The sequence below is a fragment of the Aythya ferina genome, assembly GCF_964211825.1.
Source record: "Aythya ferina genome assembly, chromosome: 1".
Classification (NCBI taxonomy): domain Eukaryota; kingdom Metazoa; phylum Chordata; class Aves; order Anseriformes; family Anatidae; genus Aythya; species Aythya ferina.
This window is the reverse complement of record NC_140296.1, coordinates 97873341-97896069: the sequence shown is the minus strand read 5'-3', so window position 1 is coordinate 97896069 and position 22729 is coordinate 97873341. Positions and strand designations below refer to the sequence as shown.

General features: G+C 37.6%; 1 protein-coding gene across 11 annotated transcripts in view; it reads right to left on the bottom strand.

Moving 5' to 3' along the window:
• Positions 1-21796, bottom strand: part of LOC311433151 (uncharacterized protein) — a 313366-nt gene extending 291570 nt beyond the window's left edge. For 4 of the 11 annotated variants that reach the window (XR_014690589.1, XR_014690590.1, XR_014690591.1 and 1 more), the window contains exon 1: positions 21453-21793. The gene's annotated coding sequence lies outside the window, so the exon portion shown is untranslated. Of the gene's footprint in view, positions 1-20624; positions 21388-21452 lie in introns of those variants that run through there. The other 7 variants (XR_014690592.1, XR_014690593.1, XM_084511961.1 and 4 more) reach the window with 3 other exon arrangements.
• Between the last annotated feature and the right edge of the window lie 933 nt (positions 21797-22729).

Here is a 22729-nt window from a genome sequence, read left to right as displayed (position 1 = left end):
TTAGCATGAAAAATAGTTTTAAAAGTCCATATTGCTTAACATCTTGCTTAATTTAATATCAAAAATTTTCCTAACATTCCTTTGCAACAAGGAGAACAGTATCTGTATATTCTCACTTGAAATAGTGATTAAGGTTGTGTCCATTTCAGATTCTGATTATGAAATGTTTTCAGTTACCAGATAAATAAATTGGCCTACAGTCTTTCTATAATATATCAGAAGATCTCCTTTAAACACACTGTAGCCTTGCAGGATGCAGAGAAATCAGACTCTTAAAAATAAATAAATAAATAAATAAATAATAAAAAAAAAAATCTGTAGTATAACCATTTTTCCTTAAGTACCTTCAAAAAACACTTTGTTTGGGGACACACTTAGCAGAAAAGCTGTCACTAGGTGTAAACAAAGGCCAACGAGGAAGAAAAATCAAAAGCGAGAAAAATATTTAAAATTCTGATGGAAAATGTTCTACAAACTGGGGGTTTCTATTTGATTTATAAACTTGGAGTATATTTCAAATAGCAAATAAGAGATCTTAAACAACGATCTGGACTGTTTTAATAATGCTAGAAACATAAAAGATTATTAAGGCAATATTTGTAACACTTAATATTTCAAAATAGTTTAAGTATTTCTTAAATCGGCATTTTACTTCTGATATTCACCAGATGTTATTCCCCCTAAATAAGAAGCAATGCATAACCTATAACTTAAGCCAAACACATGGAGGGAGAATTAATCTGAAATATCATCACGTCCAATGTAGCTACAGTATTTCTTGCAGATAGTATATAGTTATAAGCGAAAAGAATACACACATATACACACATAGACATGCCACAGTCCCTGGGAGCTCATCACGGCATGATCTCCACTTATGTGATATTCCCTTGTGGAGGGCTAACACCACATAAAATTGGAGATTGTGGGGTGGAAATATCAGCAAAGATCAACCATTGTAAATCTTTCTGCGAGCACTGGAACGGACACAGCTAATTAAACCGCTTCATATAAGGAACAGGCAAGTCCATAAACACAGCAGAAAGACAAGTAGTTCAAGTAGTTAATTCGCATAACAAAAAGCAAGTCCATAAAGTTGTTTCCAATTCAACACTGCCCTTAAGAAATGTGGTCTCCTTAAAAGGGAGCATGAAGAGGCAGTAAGGGTCATCAGCCCAGCATCAGAGAGAGAACATGGCACGAATCAACGATCTGCTGCCAAAGAGAAGCAGGCTAAAACCTTGTAGAAGGGACACAGGAGGTCCTCTTATCTCTGCTCAGGTCTCTCTCCACCAAGTCCTGCTGTCCACCACTACTGAACATACCAGAACGAATTCAAGACCCACTGCTAGCAACCCACAGCAAAGCTCCCAAAGTAAGCCACACATCTCTCACCTTTGTGCTATTCCTTCTGAGAACTCAAAACGTATTCAGAGCTTTTTGCTTTACTTCAGTTGAATGGAATGGTATATCTCCTCTACATTTTACTTAAGTATTCACATTGCAAAGACTTTTTCCTCTATCTTAGAAGCGAAGTAAAATGTAATTTCTTTTTCAAGTTGCTTTCAGTACTGGGACTAGCAAAACTCTTTGCACTGCTCCTTGTCAGAGGGTTTGTGTTCCTTCAAAGACAGCTTTGTTAATATTGTTGAAATAAGAACCACCAGAGTGATTTTCTGAGCAGGTAAAAGTTTAAAACAGTTTTGTGAGAGTTTGATGGTACTTGCTGAGAGAAGAGGGGACAGGAATACAGATCAAGGAAACAAACAGCTGCGCCAAGTGACCTGCAGAGTATTTTACTGAAGGCACAAACATCAACTAGACCTAATCACAATATAAAACTGTAAGATTTGGGTAGAACTGGATTTTGTCAGGATGTTCTCACACATCTGCATTTTGAGTTTAGAGAACACAAAAGAAGGAAGATGGGTTGAGGTGTAGTCAGATGTGTCATACATGCAGCTTTTGGCTTCATTTTGTTTTATATACCATGCTTACAACACAATATAACCCTGCATTCAGCCTCACTTTCACCAAAAAAAAAAAAAAAAAAAAAAAGCTTCCAAAAAAACAGCTGCATTAGTTTTCCCCTGTCAACAGCTAAGCCAGCTGTGAATGCTGTCCAATATATTTACAAGGCAGAGGAAGGAGGAGAAACACGGAGAAAGGAAAAATGACACCCTTGTGCTCCGAGTGGAAAGTTTCACTACCGTCTTGGGCATCTGCCTTTCGTGAGCGCCAGTTTGGGTTGCGTAAGCAATCCCTGCAGTCAGCCAGCCCGCCCTGCCCTGTCAGCCTCAAAGGAATTGATGGAGCAAAAACAGGTCTTCTACAGGATTTTGAGTGACAAGTTACAGCGTCTACAGTTTTTAAAAAATATACAAATGTCAAAGAGAAACCTAAGAAAATGCACTTGTTCATAAATGCATGCTGGAGTGAACGGGAGACAAAAAATATTGCAAAAAAAGTGGCAAATGGAGGTATACAAATAACACCTAACTACAGGAAGTCCCAGCGAGCTATGAAATCCTATATATAATAATAAAATTTTAAAAAAAAAAAAAAAAAGAAAAAAAAAAAGAAAAAAAAAAAAAGAAAATAAATAATTTTCCTGGCATCTAAATTTCATTTTCAAATATCCTACTTGTGACTTTTGAAAGCATAGTCCAAAAGATTCAAGAAAGCTATTGATGCGGGAGGACTGCAAAAAGTTTACTAAAATTCTAGTCAAACATAGGCCACAAGACTTTTTTTTTTATCATTATTATTAATACCTAAAATCAATAAAAATTTTGGTGGTAAAAGGATGCATACTGTATTTCTGTAGCTGTTTAGTAACTTAACTTTCTGAGGGACAGGTCTTCTTGCAAAATGAACAAATGCATATAGAGACTTGCTTTATCATTAAAAAATGCAAGTCTTCTAATCAGAGAAGGCAGCTCTTGCACTGATTCAACTGATCTACTGAAATGAGAAATCAATTTCAGTAAACTTAAAACTTGTAAATCATATCTGTAGATCATGCTCAAAGCCAGTTGAAGATATAATAGAGTAGCTGGTAAGTTGTCTGTACCTAAAAGCTTGGCCATAGAGAGGTCTTTTGTACTGCCAGTCTCTTGATATGTATGAAGTAAACCATGTTTGTTTTCTGACTAAACTATTTTCAAAATATTTTCCTAAAGGTAACATAGCAAACACAGAACATGATATGGACCTCGTAGACATTGCCCTGGGGCTTTTTTATTCTACAGCCATCTAATATAGGGACTCCAAACTGAAGCACCTGGAACTGGCTGCCATCACAGAAAACATATTGAGCAGATGGCCTGCAACCTGTCTCAGCCTGCAATCAGCCCTAAAACAGTAATTTCAGTAAAATATGTAGTGAAACCTCATCAAAACGTGTGATATCTGTAAAGAAAGCTCTCATTTTAAAAACCTCCTTAATCAACCTAAGACTAATTTGCATTTCATTGTGCTACCTACTATACGTCAAGTATATAACCCAAACCTACACCAGAATATCATATGCATCTCCTGCCAAAGATAAAAACATATTAAATAAAAATAAGAGCGAAAAAAGAGTGAAGCTGCTTGTTTATAACAGTATGCTCTCTGATCATAAATGAACATTCAGTTCACACAACCAGACTGGACCTATCAGAAGTCAAAACCAAGAAAGTGTCCCCAGGCATGGATATCAGGTCTTCTGCATAAAACATTCTGCTTTTCAGATTTCATTCTATTACTCTGTAATATTAGCTAACGTAAACAAGCAAAATGATGCGTTAAATACTAATTATGATCAACTCTAAAGAGCCATGTTTAAAGTTGTAAGATTTTGATGAGCTCTCAGCATAATGCAGCTGTTCTCGTAAAGATGTAATGAAACCGTAGAGTCTCTAATTTGGTTTCAGAAGTATGAAGCAAACATAAATCTTAGAGGTTCAAACAAATGCACCCTTATTACAGAGTACTCAAGGGTGCTTTGACCTGAACTGTCAGCAGGATCCAGTGGTACTTTTTGCTGTGAACATCTGTCACCTCTCTGCCACAGTCCACTGCAGCACCCGCCACACGAATCAACCCAAAACCTGGGACTACCAGCTAAATCAAACTGTAGAGATTTGAGATTTTTGAAACTAATATTCAGTGGTTTCCTAGGTTTTTAGAAACATAGTTCTAAAAGCTTTTCTTCTCTTCTAGACAGTGTTACAGCTTGAAATTTAAACAAGTCATTTGTAAAGATATCTGTACACCAAACATCTGTAACAGCCCCGGGATCGCAGCCAAGCAGAGAACTACTAAATACAGGCAGGTACCCTGGACTCCTCATTGGGCATATGACTGACCTGCAAACAGTTCTGGCAGCAAACTCCGTCTTTTAAACAAGTTACATAGTAAAGCATGCTCTTTCCACTCCTTCGCTCCCCAAATATTTATTCATTTTTCTAAATCCTCATGCTGCGTCCAATTGCTCTTTGGCAATCTGCGGGGCCAAAGACGTCAAGCCTCAGCTGCCTCTGGGAGGCCAGCATGAGCTGAGAGTCAGCTCTATTTTACTTTTGTCCTGACAAACTCCCTTTGGAGTTTTGGGCTCAGCTCTCGCAATCCATGCCCTGAGTAAGTGCTTCCACAGCACAGATCTATGCCTCCTCTATATGATCTATATCTCCTCTGCACCAACAAGTGAAGATGCAAGCAGTAACAATGCCCTGGGCATTGGTACCTCCCTTCTGGAAAGGTACTGAAGGCTCAGCAGAGCCTTGGAGAGCCTTGTTGCCTTGGAGAACAAGCACAAACCACCAGAGAGGCAGCTATGAAAAATATCACTATGCACCTGTGTTGCCCACAAAACATGATGGAAAGTAACAACAGAGAAACTTAGTGGGAGATGGGAGGCATGTTGTGCTGAGATTTACTTAGAAGAAAACACAGAGCATAGGAAGGTTTCACATGTTACAGCAAGGTTAACCTGCTGTATTGATTTTCATCTCAGTCTCAGCTGCTCTACCTCCTCTCTCATTTCTGGTGATTGGCAGTACATGTATATTTTCTATTGTATTAGACCTGTCAGACTGTTCTTCTTGGAAGATATCAAACTTCTGTGGTATACCAGCAAGGCATAATCTGCTTTCATATGATCAGTCTCTCAGTTGGCTCTGTTCTTCTACTTCACTGGTGTTATGATAGGAGTCATGTACACATGGGCTCAGAAAGCAGTCCCCAGAACACTTTCTATAAAATCGTTCATGTTTTAAAACAATAACTTTGTGTTATCTTTACAAGTAAGGATGGATTACAATACAGACTACTTTAAGCAGTGTAAACTATTCTGTAGCAGCAAACCTCAGTTACAAAATGTGAACAATGCAGAGTGTAAGATGTATGAATAGATATGCTTGACTTTTCTATTAAATACTGGTTTTGTGAATCAGGCCCCTACACAGGCTGTCCTGCAAAGTTTGGACCTTACTGTTAAGCAGTCTAACATGATCATTTATTATTCTATGATAAACAGTAAGGAAGAGACCAATGCTCAAATTTTAAAAGCAAAACCCTTGCCTGAACCTTGGTACGTTTTATACTATCTGCTGATGCCACCTCTGCTACTAACTTCCAGTTACCTAATTCCTAGAATATCTCAGATTCAAATTTTCCAGGATGCACCTACCCTAGTGTATGAGCATTCTCAGCAGATTCTTTACCATAGTGTCTTGAATGCTTAATATTGAACTGTACTTACTGTCCATGCTTAATAGCTTACAATGCACTAATATCGAACCCACCCTTTGTGAACTGTTACAGAATTCCCTGCCAAAATTAGTTCATCTCTCCCCGGCTGTTTAATCTGCAGAAATTTCTGAAAGTAGGTCACAAAAAAAAAGAAGATGGTAAAGGATCATCATTTTCTTTCTCTTCTCAGAAATGGAGATGCTAACATTATCATCTCCTTTCTTCCAAGACAAAAAGAGGAAAAATAAAACTTATTAAGATATACAAAACTTCAGCTTCTGAACTGCACAGATGTTACAACCAAGACCTATCTTGTGTTATAGACCTTTCCTGTATCTAGAAAGGAAAATTTATAAAACTTCATTACATGTAACACCTCGACTCCATTCACAATAAATGTGTATCATTTTAGAAATGTGTTAGTAGCATGTTATCTTAAGCTCCAGACCATAAACCTATGCCAAAAATGTTAAAGCTACTCTTAACAAAGGGGGTAAAAGGAGTAGCTTTGCTTACTTTTTTGCTTGCATTGACCTGTTTAAAAGGAGCTTTCACAGTAATTTAAAAGTAATCAATCTTTTAAAGGCAAGCCAATCTTTTTATTTACCCAAGCCAGACAAGGTTCAGTTTTCTAATTTCATAAGGGCTCATTACCTGGTATGTGAAAAAAAAAAAAAAAAAAAAAAAAAAAGCTAAAGTATAAAAAACAGATTTACAGCTTTGAAAACTGAGCCCTTTGAGTAGTGTAAAATACATTTCTACATACCTCCAAAAAGCCAATGACTTTTTATTGACTAAAATGTCTCTTCAGCCTTACACTTCGCTGTCCTGTTTTGCTCCAGTGGGTCATCATTTTAATCCTCCAAGTGCTGCTGATGCAGTTGCACCATCATATGTATCTAGCACTTCCTTTTTAACTGAGGAACTTCCACAGGATAATGTTTCACACCAGCCAGCCCCAAAACTGAGAAGTCTCATGAGAGGAAAAGCTCCTCTTTGCTGGCCTTGCTCTTCTTTATCTCCCTCATGCCAGTCATTGTGTCCCCCATCCTGGAGGGTCCAGGTCAGAGCAGGGGGCCTGGCACAGGGTGAGGGCTCAGTGAGGGAGCCCCCATCCCACTTCAGGTCCCTGCTGGATGACGAGGGACAGTCGGGACATGGCCACCACCAAGGCTGCCATAGTGGCAATGCTGCAGGCCTGATACTGACCAGGATGCCAAAGGGTGCCAAAGCCAGGCCTCTCATGGGACATGATACAGGGCTGTAGCAGCTCATGCTGGCCCTGGGCTTCTTGGTACCTGACATGGCACCTGCCTCTACCCCAAGAAAGCACCTCAGCTCCCAGCTGGCCCTGTCAGCCACCATGGAGTAAATGGGTTGGGCTTTTGGTGGCAGACAGCCATGCCACACTCTGCCAGGGCCTTCCGTAAAGGCCCAGGTGCCTCACACCCATAATAACTTGTCGTTGCTGCCTTCTTCCCTTCAGCATGGCAAGAGATGTTAAAGATCACCACAGATGGCAGGTTACCAAAACCAGGGAGCTACTGCCATCTACATCATGTCACCCACATTGAGGCAGCGCCATCTGACACCGCTGTGCTGCGCTGCCTGGGCCTGTGGTTGGAGCCACCATGGATGGGCACACATTTGACCACAGACTTGTGATCCATATTACTTACAGTGGACAGCTGCTTTAGCAAAGGGTCTCTGGAGAAAATGACAACAAAGAATAGAGGAAAAGGCCTCCTTCTTTGCATGGAAGATGATCAACAGTTAAAAAATTTAAGAACAACTGCTAACTTCAAGTTGGTTCAGCTTTCTGTGGGGTTAACTTTTATTTTCATATCCAGTTTGATATCTTAAGCAATCAAGTTTTGTTCATTTTGTTTTGTTTGTTTGCTTTTCCTTATGAAGTGCCTGCTCCATTCAAGCGGAAGCATTTAAAGGCTGAGTATACCTAAAAATTAGCCTTTCTTTTCTACTCAGTACAGGGAGTGGTCTTCTACCACCTCAGAAGAGAAATGATAGTTTCTGCCCTTGGTGAAGGGTGTCAAACTGGTAACATTAATCTACTATAGGAAGAATGGGGCTCCCTCTTCATACTCTGCATTCAGCCCATAAAGTGGGTTTCAGATTCAAGCATCTTTTTCTTTGAAATAATTTGCTTCTTGTTGCACTTAAAAGAGGAAACATTTGAAATGGTCATAACCAGAGGTTATCCCTGGGAAAAGGGCTGGGCTGTACATGAGTGTTACAAACCAGCATGATATCAGCTCTCCAGAGGAAGCAGGGGAAGTACCACCCTGAACAGGGCCCAGCGGCAACAAAAGAAATATAATCCTGAATTTAACGTGGGTTAAATGAGATGTGAGGCATTCTGTAACATACTGGGGAATTAATATTTTATTCATCACACGATTACAGGAAATAATTAATCCTATAGATAAGATTTTGTTGTAATAATAAGAATAAACATGATTAAAAATAGCATTATCACCTTGTAATCCTGAAAGTAAACTCTGTTCATGAGATAGAACCAGATCAAATCCAAAAGAGTTCACATGTACAGCTTCAGCTCATGCACGGAAACAGGGAAAATATTCAGTCATATGGAACGTAAAGTACAGGGGAAGTAAATGAATAGTCCATTGGCAAGGACACAGAATGATATTTAGGAGTTTGATGATTCCTCCCAGGCTCTGCCACTGTGAGCCTCTAGGCAAGTCACTTCATTCTGGAAGCCAATTTATGTATCTATAAATTAAACAAGATAGTAGGGTCCTCTTGGCAGAATGAGAAAGTTTTTGCTGGGGGCAACAATTCTTAAAAGGAGTTGGCATTATGAATGGACACAACTCTGCTGAATGTGAGCTCCTGATGTGCTGTCAGGGCCAAGGGAAAAATGCATCCCTGGAGGCCTGCATGGAAGAACCCGGAATAATACTAGAGAGCTTGGATTAACTGTATACTTGGCTTTTAAGCATCTAGTGCTGGAAAACTGTATCAACATCTGGAGTCTACAAAACAAAAAAAATCATGAATTCAAGAAACTCTGAAGAGCCTCAGAAATAAAGGATTGGAACAAACTCTTTAATGCAGTTTCATTTGCCCTATGAAAATGATGTCCAACTTGATAACCATTTAAAAGAATTTTGACAGGAGGCTCTTAAAAGTAACAGGCAACTTTACAAACAGGCTTGAGAAGACAAGTTCACACACGATATATGATGCAGACCAGAGACGCAGGGAACAGTTACTTGGTGACAGGTTCTCTGTCCTTGGCCCTTTTAGATCAAGATTGAATCAGCTACAACAAAGGTAAATCTTCACAAACATCTTCCTAGCTACAGATTTTCTCCACATCTAAATCTTTACTGTCAGGTCCTGCACACTTGTACCCTGCAGCTGTACCTTCCTCACCAGCTCCAAGCCTGAGGCCCTCCCCAGCTATGCTCCATTGCTCTTTCTGGCTAGGACAGCAGTCTGAGTCTCCAGCACCTACCCGTTCCAGCTACCAGGTGATTCAAACAAACCTTATGGGCTAAACAGCCTGTCACCAGCTATTTCATTCCAATAACTTCTTTTGGCATTAATTTACAGGGAGCGAGAGGATTAACCAACATGCAGGCAACTTTTTAAAGTAAAAGACACTCTGACTTCCTAATGCTACTCAGATTTGTTTTGAAAAAACAATAGGCTAGTTTCATTGATACGTGTTGATCTTTTGCATCACTTCAGTAACACAAAGCAGTCATAAACCCTGCTTAATTGGTGTTTTAAGGCAGGTTTATGGCTACAAGCATTGTAAAAACAGTACAAAGCATCAGAGGTACTGAACCCTTTCACTGTTATCCCAGACACTACAAATATCAACAGATATTTTCACTGTTGTCTATCAATTTATTGATTAATTTGCCAGTTATTTTCTTCTCTCTCATTTTTGTTCCATTTATCATGTGTTCAGCTACCTTCAGCTAGTAAGGACCAGAGAAATCAGATGACCTTTTAAGGTGATTTTTCTATATAAATACACACATACTTGTATACCATATGCTGTACACATGTGGTAATTTTGAAGCAGCAGGATATTTCACCATTTGCTGTAATAAGTAAATCAATTGCAAAAAAAAAAAATACATTACTTAATAGCAGAAGTATTTCAGATACAGAAAAGGATTACTATTGTGGTTAAAAGGTAATGAAAATAAAATGTAAAAATAACCTTCTTTGTCCCAAATTATATTTTTCTCCCAAGTTTAGAAGCATAGTAGATATTAACATGTTTAGCGATATAAGATGAGAAACAGTAAATACTTGCTTTCTCTGTATAACCATAACCCATTTATAAAATAGTAGCTGCTCTATGGATTCTGTCAAAGTAATCATACACAAGAATAAAATTCATGCTCCTTGCAAATATATCTTATTGTATGTTTATAAGTACAACAGTGAAAGCAAAGTAATGAAAACAAAGTATCTGAAAACAGAGCCTCTAATGGATCTTGCCAGCAACTACAACTGACTGAAAAGTGCCAACAAAGGCACCTCTCTGAACACATACTAAAAAAGTAGACATATTAGTAATTCAGACTTGCAATTTATGTCTGTCTTTATTATTTTACCACAATACATCTTTAAAAAAAAAATATGTTTCTTCCAGCAATGATTCCTTCCTAAATACAAGTATTTTGATGGAAGATTGCCTCAGCATCCAATTTAAATGTACGTGTAAACAAACCAGCTTTACTTGCTTGTTGTAGAACTTGAAAAGCAGGGACAAATCAGTAGATCAAAGCCATCCTAAGCTTAGTTATATGAATAATTATATAGTAAAAAGTGGTAGTGGTCTTTTTTTTTTTTTTTTTTTTAAGGAAGGTATTGTGAAATGATGACACCAAGACATACTTCTTAAAAAAAAAAAAAAAAAAAAAACAGAAAAAAAAATAAAAACAACAAAAATCTTCATGTGAAAATTCTCTGGATCTCTGCCCCATGATTTCCAGCCTATGTTAGCACTACACATCATCCCAGGTGTCCATTCTCAGCAGTTGTCTGTAGATCTTCACACCAGTATGTGTACTGCAGCAGTCTTGCATTTGTATGCTGATCAGATTGGGCCTTGTGCATACATGGCACAGTGGGCTGTGTTTGTCATCTACACTATCAAGGAACTGTAAATATAGCTGTTTGGTCAGACCTGGGGGAAAAAGATCATAGGACTGCATCTGCATTTGAATTAGATACACTGAGTTTTCCAATTAATTCCAATCCTCAGTTATATATATAAGCATATATGCATACATATATTTCCAGATATCTTTCAGTACTTATATTTGGCTTTATTGTCATCAACAGTATGCCAGCAGGATACTGTTCAAAGAAGTTGCTTTATAGATGCAGTCAGCTATTTCAACCGGAAGCTGTTTTCATTAAAAAAATAATAATAAAAAATAATAAAAAAAAATAATAAAAAAATAAGCCTTCATCAAAACCAACCTCTCTATTTATGGAAACATACTGGTTTTAATTTAAATGCCAGCGGTGCACAAAGACTAGTGTGAGACTAACTGAAAAGATTTTAAGTGTTTCAATCTTATTGCAATAACTTTTTTTTTTTTTTTTTTTTTTTTTTAATTCAGCATGTTTAATTACCAGGCTTCTGTTATTTCTTGTTTTTATAGAGCTATTCTAGTGACTCACTTCTAAGAGGGTAAAACTGCTCTATACAGAATCTACCCAAAGGGCTGTGATCTGAATTGAAACTGTGTTACTTGATTCATTGCACAGTACGTTTCTGTTGTACATGTTTTTCTCCGTCAACATATGACAGAAGTACTGGCACAGTCCTTTCCAGTTCATCAATATTTGAGGCATCCTGAGTGAACCAAATAAAATCTGCTTTTTGTAAAACTCCAGCATCATGCAGCCTCTAAGCCAAGATTGAGTTTACCTTACCACATTTGAAGCAATTCAGATAAATGATGAACATTTCTGTGCATCTCTCACACAATCTTTTTGTTGAAGATTTTCCTCAAGCTACCAGCAAATGTCCCTGCACAGCATGATCTGAACAGACTTTGCCACCAATCTGTTCCCGACTCTCCTAGTTTATTGTTGACTATGAATACATACATCAAGTGAAGTTTCATTTTCCTAGCTTTCACTTCGTAAGCCTTTACAAAATACTGCTATTTTACCTCTGTGACAAGCTTCCAAGTTCTTGCTTTTCCTGCCTACGAGCTGAAAACTTGTGTTTGTTCAAGCCTTCAGTCCTTCCAGGAAATTATTCCACAGGTCTCAGATACCTATTCCACAGCTTTCCTCTTGTTTAGGATACGGGATTTTCTAGGGAACTGCCCAAACTCTGAACCAGGAGACATTCAAGAGGGGTCCTGTAGAAATAAACACCTTCATCTGCCTCCCACAATCCAGACTTAAGGGGCACTACACAGAGCTTCCTTCGCTTTGTCACCTTTCTATATTTGTCTGCTGCATTTCTTACAGAAGCAGATTTAGCAGTAGCTAACTTGCTGGTCATTGCTTTTGCAGATGGTTCCTATTCAGAAACGGAAAATGGGTGAACCACAACTGGGAGTGAGCCTTTGACAAAACCAAAGTGTGATACATCTATCTTACATGCACTTCCAGCCATTTATTGCATGTATGCACAGAACTCATCCCATGCTTTTCCTGGGGCCTGTTTCCCGTAGCAGCATTACTTGTGTCAGGACTGCTTAGAGAGAAAGCAGAAGAGCCTCTAGTAAAGGGATGCCATGAGCAGGCATGAATCTCACAATCAGAAGAGGGGGGAAAAAAAAGGAAAATAAAAGCACATTACCTCCTGCATTAGCACCTACAGTGCATTTGCGTGAGGGTTTCTCAAGTCCAGAGTAAGTTGATCTTGCTGTGCACGCAGTAGCATTTCCTGCACAGAAATATGGAAGCCCTCTGCTTGTACTCGAGCCTCTCTGTTCGGATGGATGCTTCACCTGCATTTGACAAGAGCTAACTGAAGCATGAGGAGACGTCTGTTTCATGGAGGAGGAAGGAAAAAGGAAAAGCATTTCCTCTTTCAGTAGAAGCCTTCAGATTGCTTAGCTACTGTAACTATTGTAACTACTGTACTGTTACTTAATAACTCCGAGAAAACTGGTGGCCTGAATATGCTGACTATACCAACACTAAGAGTCCAACAGCTCTAAACAGAGCTTTTGGAAGTCAACAGAAAGCCACATGTTGATTTAAAGGGTGTTGGATGAAGGCCTTACCAGCTTATCATTATATAAGAGTGTGCAGTAAACTAACCAAATACACGTTTGCATCTGGAAGCACTTTTAAAAAATGTGATTAAAGTATAAAAAACATATGAAACATGATTTTGCAGGAAGTTCTAACATCACAACATGCTGCTAAAAGGAAAAGCACCTACTGGTCTGGTTCCTGGTTTCTAAATGGACATGAAATGGGGGAGCACTGAAGAGACAGAAAAACTTGCTTGGAAGCAATAATTTGCTATTTCACATACTGAAGAATCTTTTCCTTCAGAGAAGCCCCATTGTAATACCCACTAAAAAAGGTGTTTGGAAATTCGCAGAAAGAAGCAACGAAAAGACCTTCATATACCACTTTCAGAGCAGCCTCATTTTCTGAATTACCACCTGTAAGAATGGAAGAGCTCTGAGACATTTCTCAAACTCTAACTGCCCCTCTAACTGAAGAGAGGAAAAGACTGATGCCCTGAGCATTGAACTTGTATGCCCAGCAGATATCAGAGAAGAGCCACTAAACGCCAGAGGAGCTTCTTGCTGGCAGTAAAGTTCAGAAGCACAGGGGAGTCTGCAGATGTACTGCTGAATGGCAATCTCATACCTATGCAACAACAGTTTTGCAAGCAGTACGCACACAACATTTCCCATACACAGCAATTATAGCATGTTTTATATATTATTTATTTTTTATATTAAACAGTGGACCAAGTGCTCAAAACATATCACTATTTGCAAGTGCTTATGTCTAGTGAAATCCACATGAACACAAATTTCACTGCAAAAGAATTAAGTCTAATTTTCCATCTTCTAAACAGAATTTTGCATTTTTGCTCTTAAGCTATTTTTCTGTCAGATTACAATGAATTTGAAGTATCTTTACTATGATCAGCAGAAGTGTTTTAGATTGTTTTCATTTCTGTTTCTTTTTTCTTCTCTTTTTCCTGGTATCCACAGCACAGTCACTGATGAGCAATGGTGCTTCTATAAAACAGGTTCCTAGCCAAAACCAAACTTCTCACACAGAACCATGAACTTTCAGGTTTATAATCCCTATCTCGAAGAACATACATCACATTAGAAGCACAGTTGCTTAAAAATGAAGCACTTAGCCTTCAGGATCACAGCTGCAATTAAGATCACTTGAAATGAATAAGAAACAGAGGGCTACTGGGGCAAAAAGGGATCCAGGGAAAACTTACTGTACTGAACCTGTACTGTACTGAATCCTGCACTATTGCTGAATCATAGGATTTTAACATTTCGCTTTTATTTGCTTTAAAAAATAGGTATGTGGTGTTATTCAGCATTTCAAAGTATGCAGTTCATCCTCATCACTAATAACTTCTTTTCTACAGTTACAAATTCCATCTGAAACTTATTGCTGAATGGACACTGTTTGCAGAGTGACCTGAATCATTAGAATATCCTGTTGCTACTGGTAACATTCCTATCATCAAAATTTCTCAGGAGGATATTAGAACTAGTACCCTTCTGAAACAGTTCATAGAAGACATCTGATACCCAAATGTCACAGGTTACTATTTTTCTCTAATAAATAAACTAGAGATTGCTGATGATTATTCTGTTTATAAAACAAAGCATACTAACAAACATTATTTGGTGTTTTCTCTTATCAAAAATGATTTTAGGAAAAAGACAATTATCTTAGATCCAACATTTTAGGAAACTATCCACGTAATCAATGAAATCATGAAAGGTAAAAGTGATTCATGTCCACTGAATATTATATATTTGTATTACTTATACAAAAAGAATAGATAAGCATCAACTCTTATCTTCAGAAAGGTCCACAGAAATAAGCAAGTGGGACACAGCCATTGTAAATGTAAACAAACAGAAAATATTGAACTGCTCTAAAATCAGGCTTTTATCCCCACCTAAACACATTTACACTAAGTTCAACAGAGCCAGGATAAGAATGAAGTTCTGGCTAAACTCCCAGTTTGAAAAAGAAGGTTTCCTCTATCTTGAGTTTTGTCATCTTACTTAGCATCTCAGCATCCACATCTTATTACTTATATAGAACTTAATTGCAGTTGGACATCTCACATGTATGAATTCATATGATTACTATGAGTCTCATATATTCAGTAAAGCCTGTGATGACTGAAATAGTAACTTTTTTTTTTTCTATACAGGATAAAATGCTCAGTAAGTAGAAAAAATGGCAAACAAGATGTTCTTTTTTTTCTAAACCTATTTACATCCTTTTAAGATCCAGCATTTGGTCCTTTATTCTTTTGCAGCAGCAAACCCAAGTTGCCCTGTAAGCTGCAGATTGACTGAAACCTGTTTTCCTACAGTTTTAATCTCTTTGCTCTGTAACTCCACAATCTTTCTTCTTACTGCAAATACCCAGATCTCTGCACATTGCCTATTACACTGTCACCTGGCAGGAGAAAACTGTGCTGTGACTAGTCTGGGACTACGCACATTTTGTTTGGCCACTGAGCCACTGCCAAACAGAATGTATAACAGCTATGTTCTGCCTGCCTTTTCCTCAAAATTGGCACTGATTTGGGTTTCTTTCCTTCATACAGCCACGGATTTTTATAAGACATGATTGAAACTTAATCATATTTCTAACTTAACTGAGAGACAAAAGGGTTCAAAACCCACAGAGGAGGCAAAAGTAAAGAACAGTCAAACCTTCATAAAAGCCTCGCTTCCATAATAAATAAATAAATAAATAAATAAATAAATAAGAGACATAGGAAATATTTAAATACTTAATGGTATTTAAATACTGTTGAAAAAGTGAAAGTTCACAAGCTGTCTGAATGGCTAGGCAAAGGGTTTTTATGTTGTTTTGTTTTGTTTGTTTTTTATATATTCTAAGATTATGCTCTTAAATGCATTTTTAGAAACTGACAAATGACCTAATTTTCAACATGGCAGGAATCTAGTATCTCACTAAGTGCAACCTGCACTATACTTAGCACTTCAAAATACAGGACCCTCACTTTCAGAGTTTTAGACACTTAGACATATCCAAAGAGATGTAAATAATTGTACATACAAAATAGAAAATTAGATCTGCAGATTTAAGAAACAAAATATACAAGAAACCCTGCATACAATCAAATTCATATAGATGAAGCTATAAAGGAACATATTACTTAAAAAAAAAAAAAAAAAATACAAGAAAATTACTTCTAGCAGTAAGAAATTGCACGTTTAAAGTGATTTGCCCAAGACTACAAGGAAATTAGAAAACTCCTTGAGATTTCTACATCTAAATGCAGGCTAAAACTTTTAGAATTTCTTAACGCAGTAGTAAACTCAGAGTAAGAGCAGAATGACAGAGAAGGTGATAATGTCAATGTTTTGGTCACTGCATTTCTGTTTCTTAAGTCTTGAAGAAGGGCTACATTTTCAAATACTTAAACTGAAATCAAGGCATTCAATGAAACTGATGTGTGAAGTTGGAATGGAAGGTCTTTCCAACAGTTCAGAACTGGACTGTCTTAAGAACAAATTCCCACTCATGGGGCGGGGGGGGGGGGGGCTTATTTCCAAATTTCCATCTAAAGTTTTTGATGTTTCTGTTTTGGCTAACAGAAAAGAACTGTTGTCATGTTTCTCCTCTGGGAGTCCACTCAACAATAGAAGGGTTCTTTGCAGTCAAAATATCAAACCATGTATAAAATGCTTGACTAATTGCAATTTATAGCTGAAAAGATTGGGCACAAAGAAATTCTGTTTATAGTAATAACACTACATGATTTAATATATAATTATTAAATAGAGTATAATCAGGTAAGTTTAGTTAAATCCCCTTTTTCCAAAAAAATATCTTTGCTTATAGATAATTATCTATTGCTTTTGCTCATCATATATATATATATATATATATTCATTTTTATTCATTATATATTTTTTTCTTCAGAAAGAGATACTTTTTGAGGGAGCAGTTTTAGCCAAAGTTTAGGCTAAATTATTATGGATTAATACATTAAACTAAGAATGATATTAAAAAAATGTAGTATGACTCAAGCCTTAATAATATAAAAAGTGTAGTAGACTAAATAAAGTCAAGATGTTGTGGGTTACAATCCCACTGTTCCCTGGTAGGTAATATTAATAAGAATAAAGTGTGGCTTAGTGGTTTTCTATGGCATTTTCTAAATATCTACTTAAAAAAAAAAAGTTAAAAAGCTATATCCCCCAAGACCTGCTGATATGTCAAAAAATTCAAACACTGCATAATCTGATGTGATTCTATAACAAGAATGACAGGTTGTTGAACATAATTGTATGAGCAGAAAAAAGAAGCTTAGAGGTAAACCAGAAGGAGGTCACTACTACTGCTGCCTGTCCTGCCTGAGAGCAGCCACCTGACCAGGTAGCTGAGTTGCATGTACCAGCTAGTCACAGCTTCCTGGTGATAACACTGGGAGAGAAGCTGTTGAATTATCACACTGATGTATAAGCGGCATAAGATTAAAAAAAAAAAAAAAACACATGAATTTTGAGTTAATACAGCCCGCTGCCAAATACAAATTCAAGTCTAGGAAGGCTTTGTGTAAAAAAGAGGTTATCTCCTTGTATTACTAACTATATACATATACACGTATATAGCAATATATATAGCAACATACATATAAAACTTACACAAGCCCTATTCATTCTGAACACTTCAGAGAGGTATTCCGTCTTTCTCAAACTCTGATTCAGTATGAAATCAAAACCATTCTGGGGGACAGAGCCAACAGAAGCATTAAAATGAATAATCTACATCAAAATTGCGTATTGGTAAGACTTGAATTGGGAAAATGAAGAGGGGGTTCATTCCTTCTCCATGTGAGATGCTCCAAGATGGTAACAGTACTTCTAGTGCTTTCACTTCTCTGCACCCAGCTAAATGTGCACAGGATAAGTTCTTTCAGCACTGGGCTCTCAAAGGACTAGACCCTCAGTGCTATTCATGTGCAATGCCCAGTTTGGCATATGATCCTCAGAGCAAGGACAACAGTAGCCTAGCACTTAACTGCCAAAAGGTACATAATAGCTATAATTTAACATATCCATTATAAAATTATTTAGATTTTTTGTTAAAACTTAAGCCCTCTGGGGAAAAAAAAAAAAAAAAAAAAAAAAAAAAAGCTACAATCTACCTGTTGATCAAATTGTTCCACAAATTGTTGTTCAAAGCCTTTTGTTGTATTTGTTTCATTTACTGCAGTTTTCACAGGAAAAGTATAATTTATTCCCACTTCTGCTGCTTAAAATAGTGTTAAAATAATTCTTTAAACAAAAAGAAAAATAATCACCTGTGGTTTGTGACTACAAAACAAACAAACAAACAAACAAACAAAAAAAAACAAGCCAAAAAATACATTCCAAAAAATGACAAAGTGATACAAAGGAAATAGTTTGATGTAACCTAAAAGAGGATTATATTTCCAGATCCTGCTAAATTTCTTGTTTGTTTGTTTTTCCAGAAACTTATAAATGACTAGGAAAAAAAAATACACAGGGAAAGAATTTGGAGAATCCTGTATTTTATTTAGCATCAGATAGTACAGTTTTTGCTTTATTCTTATGCAATTCTCATTGACTTCAGCAGGAGGATAGCTAGGCCTACACTTGGTACTCCTGGAAATTCTCCTTTCCTCCTGAACTTCCAGCTAGAGCTTGAAAGAATGGGTTTCATAGGGCCTCCATATGGAAAACATAGTTTGAGTTCCACTTGTTAGAAAGAAAGATATTGTCAGCACAGACTGCTTCTCTCACTCTGCTGTGACACATTTTTATGTTTTAAGTTGCTTGCTGATCACTTTCTCCTGCATTTTTCCCATTTACTCTTTTGATGTTACTCTCCCCTGCTAGGGCCACAGATTTTTATTTCAGGAGTTATATGCTGTTTCAGTATTTCAGTATTATATACTGGTTCTCAAAACAAAACTAGTAGTATTTAGAAGTATATTAGTCATGTTTAAACTTCCTGGCAACCACAATATTTTCTGTCAGTCTTCTATCAAAAGTGCATCTTAGATGGCCAGTAAGAATACTAATGTTAATCATCACTCCTGTCATTACTGTTGAGTCGTAAAACACAGCCATTGGGAGATTATATTCTTCTTTTAACGATAAATATAAGCAGAAAATCATCAGTAAATTCTTCTCCACCTCATTAAGCCCTTTCCCCTTCATCAGGCCAGTCATCAGAGCGTGAAGAAATGTTCCATAATCCTCTAATCAGGTTTCACAACAGCACCGGTGCCTCATTTCACCAATGGAATCACAGCAGCACAGGGAGGGCAGGTCCCCTGCCTGTGTACCCCCCGGGAGGTGGCGGCGGTGCATGCCCACCATCCCTGTGCCCCCAGCCCCTTGCCACCACTAAGAGGCCACCAGCTTCCCAGTGCTGCAGGCTACCAAAGCTGGAAGGAGAATGGCTCCTCAAAGTTTCTTCTACTGTCAGGTTTTCAGGGTGTAAAGAGCACTTCAGCAGGTGTCATATATTTATGCCACATCAGAGGACACATTTCTTTCCTGTAAAGTAGACCCTGAAACTCTTAAAAGAAAAGCATATTCTTAATTGAACTAGGGACACAGACATGATTTTCTTGTAGAAAGCCTAAGGTTTTGCCCATGTCAAAATAAAGAGGAATCCAATTCACAAAAAGAAAACAAGAAGCATGATGTCTATTTAAATCATCTTACATTGTATCATCACCTACCACCCTGTATTGGTTAGCATTTCTTTGAAACAACTTTCCCTCCTTTTTCTTTCCTTTTCTCTTGTTTTCTTTTCCAAAATTCATGGGCAAATTCAAGAGCTCAGACTGGCAAATTAGCACAATAGACAAACAACCTGACCTTCTGCATTTGAAAGGGATTGCAACACCAGATCAACCCAGTTCTGAAGCTCTCTCTATATGTGTGTGTGTGTATATATATATATATATATATACACACACACACACATTAAAAGGGCATCCTTTTCATCTTTTTCCTCAGGTGAGCAAACAAACTTAGAAAGACATGTCAAGAAACAAGTGGCACCACCTGTGGAGGCTTCATCTGACCAACTCATTACACTGCATAGTGGAATTATCCTACCAAATGAGCAGTTTTCCTTTAGCTCCAAATAAAGGCTACATAATTCTCTGAGACTTTTCTTGCACCTTCTGACTTAGATTATTTACTTTTTGAAAAGAAAACTATTTATTTGAAGAAAGATACAACAAAGATCATTTTGTACAGAAACACGCTTCTGTTGGAGGAAAAAACAGATTCATTTCTCCTCTAAATCACAAGCATCTTAAAACATCACATACATATTAATTTTGACATGCCTTGATGATTTATTGCTCTAAATTTCATCCACTCAACAGTTTTTGCAAACATATTTCTAATGTTACTGTCAACGTGTAATGTTTAATTCTGTTGCTCTACTAATACAGCAGCTTTTTCAAACAAAGCCAGTGACTGAAATAACATTATAGCTCAGATCAGATTTACTACCATTACACTAGATGACTAGTACATCTAACACAATCTGTTCAAGAACTTACCCAGAAGTATTGTTTCCCTCCTTAAGAGAGGCAAAAGTTACAAAAGTCTTATCTTCTGTATAATTTTGCAACTTACCTAAAATTTAGATAGCTCCCTGGTATGTTTAGAGATATGCATAAAATCCTTTGTTTCTTCTTCGCAGAAATCAGAATCACTGAATGTTGTTTTAAGAAAAATTTATGTGCATCACAACAAAGGAATGCAAAAAAGCTGCAAGAAAGCTTGAGTAAATAGAATAAATATGGACAGAATAAAACTGGCTTCCCCTCAAAACCCAAGTTTGTCAAAGGAACAAAGCACACACGGACAGCATGTAAAATCTGAATTCAAAATACGTTTATATAAAAGGGATGAGGACACATGTTTTTTCTATTTCAGCTTGAAAAATAAAGGGACACAGCAATGAGTCTTGCTGGCAGGCAGATAACTCATAGGCCCTGACCCTTCGACTCACCAGGAATTCAAACACAAAGCTCTTTTCATAGTGACCGTGCCATACATTCTCAAGATAAGGCAGCAAAATAAGGAGCAATGGAGAGGTGCCACAAAGCTCAAGCTGCAGCAGAAAACTGTGCACAGAAATCACGGTCACTTATTCACCTATGTGCAGTTGCACACCAAGAGCTAGCTGCAAAACTATTTCTTTGCAAATCAGAAGCTACACCGCATGCTTTTAAGAACTGGACCTGTCTCCTGAAGCAAGCCAAAGAAAAACAGCATGCAAGCAGCAAGGAAAGGACCATCCCTGTACACTTCTGCACCGTTCAGAATTGAAGTGCACATCCGGACAAATAATCTGTAACACAATGAGCTTTGCAAAAGGATAGCTGTGGTAAAGCGGAAGGGTTTTTAGAAACAACAACAGCAGCTACATTTCAAACAACATTTCAAATCTGGACTCACCATGAAAAAGCAACAGTTGCCTGAAGTTAGTGTGCTATTTTCTGCCCTGTTCCATTGCACTTTTTGCCTAGTTGTCCAACACTTGGTAGCTCAGAGCTGCCACACAGAGGCCCCTTCCGTGATCTGGCTTATTTGCCTGTCAGTTTGAGTCTCAGCTTCTGTATGATGCAGCTGTGCACTTTGCTGAAGGTCTAATATCATTTCCATAAGCTTTCTCCCTGCCTGGAGCAAGCAGTTTGTTCTCCCTGCTCAATAAATACTCAAATCACTTTTCTGGTACTCACAGGGATAAAGCTTTAAGTTGTTAAGGAGTTCTTACTAAGTAGTGGGTGGAGAACATAAGCTCAGTACAAGGAAACTCTGCGCATAATCAGAAACGGAGAAACTTCCTCCCTTTCCCCCAACCCCTCCTCTCACTAGGCAAAGCTGCCAGTGCCTCCTTTACAGAAATTTAGGAATGTAAAGGGAGGACTCAAAGGGGCCCAGTCAGACAAGCCTTTCTCAATCAATTAGCTTGCAGCCATTACTTGTGACCCTAGGTCACACAACATAAGTGTGTGGGGTGTGCCTTTAGGGGTACACCAAAGCTACTTATTAAAACTTACATAACCAAAAGTGTTCAAAATCAAATAAATTCCAAAAGCTGAAAAATATTTTCCATGTACCACAATTTCTCAGGAAGAGCTTTCAGTAAAGAAATGTTACTTTGCTTTTCCAGCAACAAATCATTTGATGCAGGAAACTAACTTTTTTGTACTTAAAAAAAAAAAAAAAAAAAAAAAAAAAAAAAAAAAAAAAAGAGAGAGAGACTGAAATGTGAGATACTTTAGCAATCTTTAAAAGTGGTATTTGCTTTACAATTATGCAAAAACTAAATAATAGTGGCATGAGTGATACTTGATGAAGTACAGGACCGTGTTTCCTAAAATAAGACTATTGTCTGTAGCTGCAAGGGGATGGATGTTTGTAGGACTATTTAATTAATTCATGAAGTTCAGTCTGTGCGTTTCAGTCCCCTCCAAGAAATGAATTGCGCGCGTTCAGATTCCACTCTCCATTTTAGGACTCCAATATAACAAATCAAACAATAGCCTTTCTTAAAAGACCTCGAATATTTAAATACTGCATCAAGTTATCCCACATTGAACACACAGCGAGAAGAGGGTGCAACTTACCACGATTCCCACATGACAAGCATACACCCCTTGGTGTGAAGGAAAACTTCAAAAAGACCCTCAGCTTCATATCCTGCCAACCCAATGACATGGACGATGCTT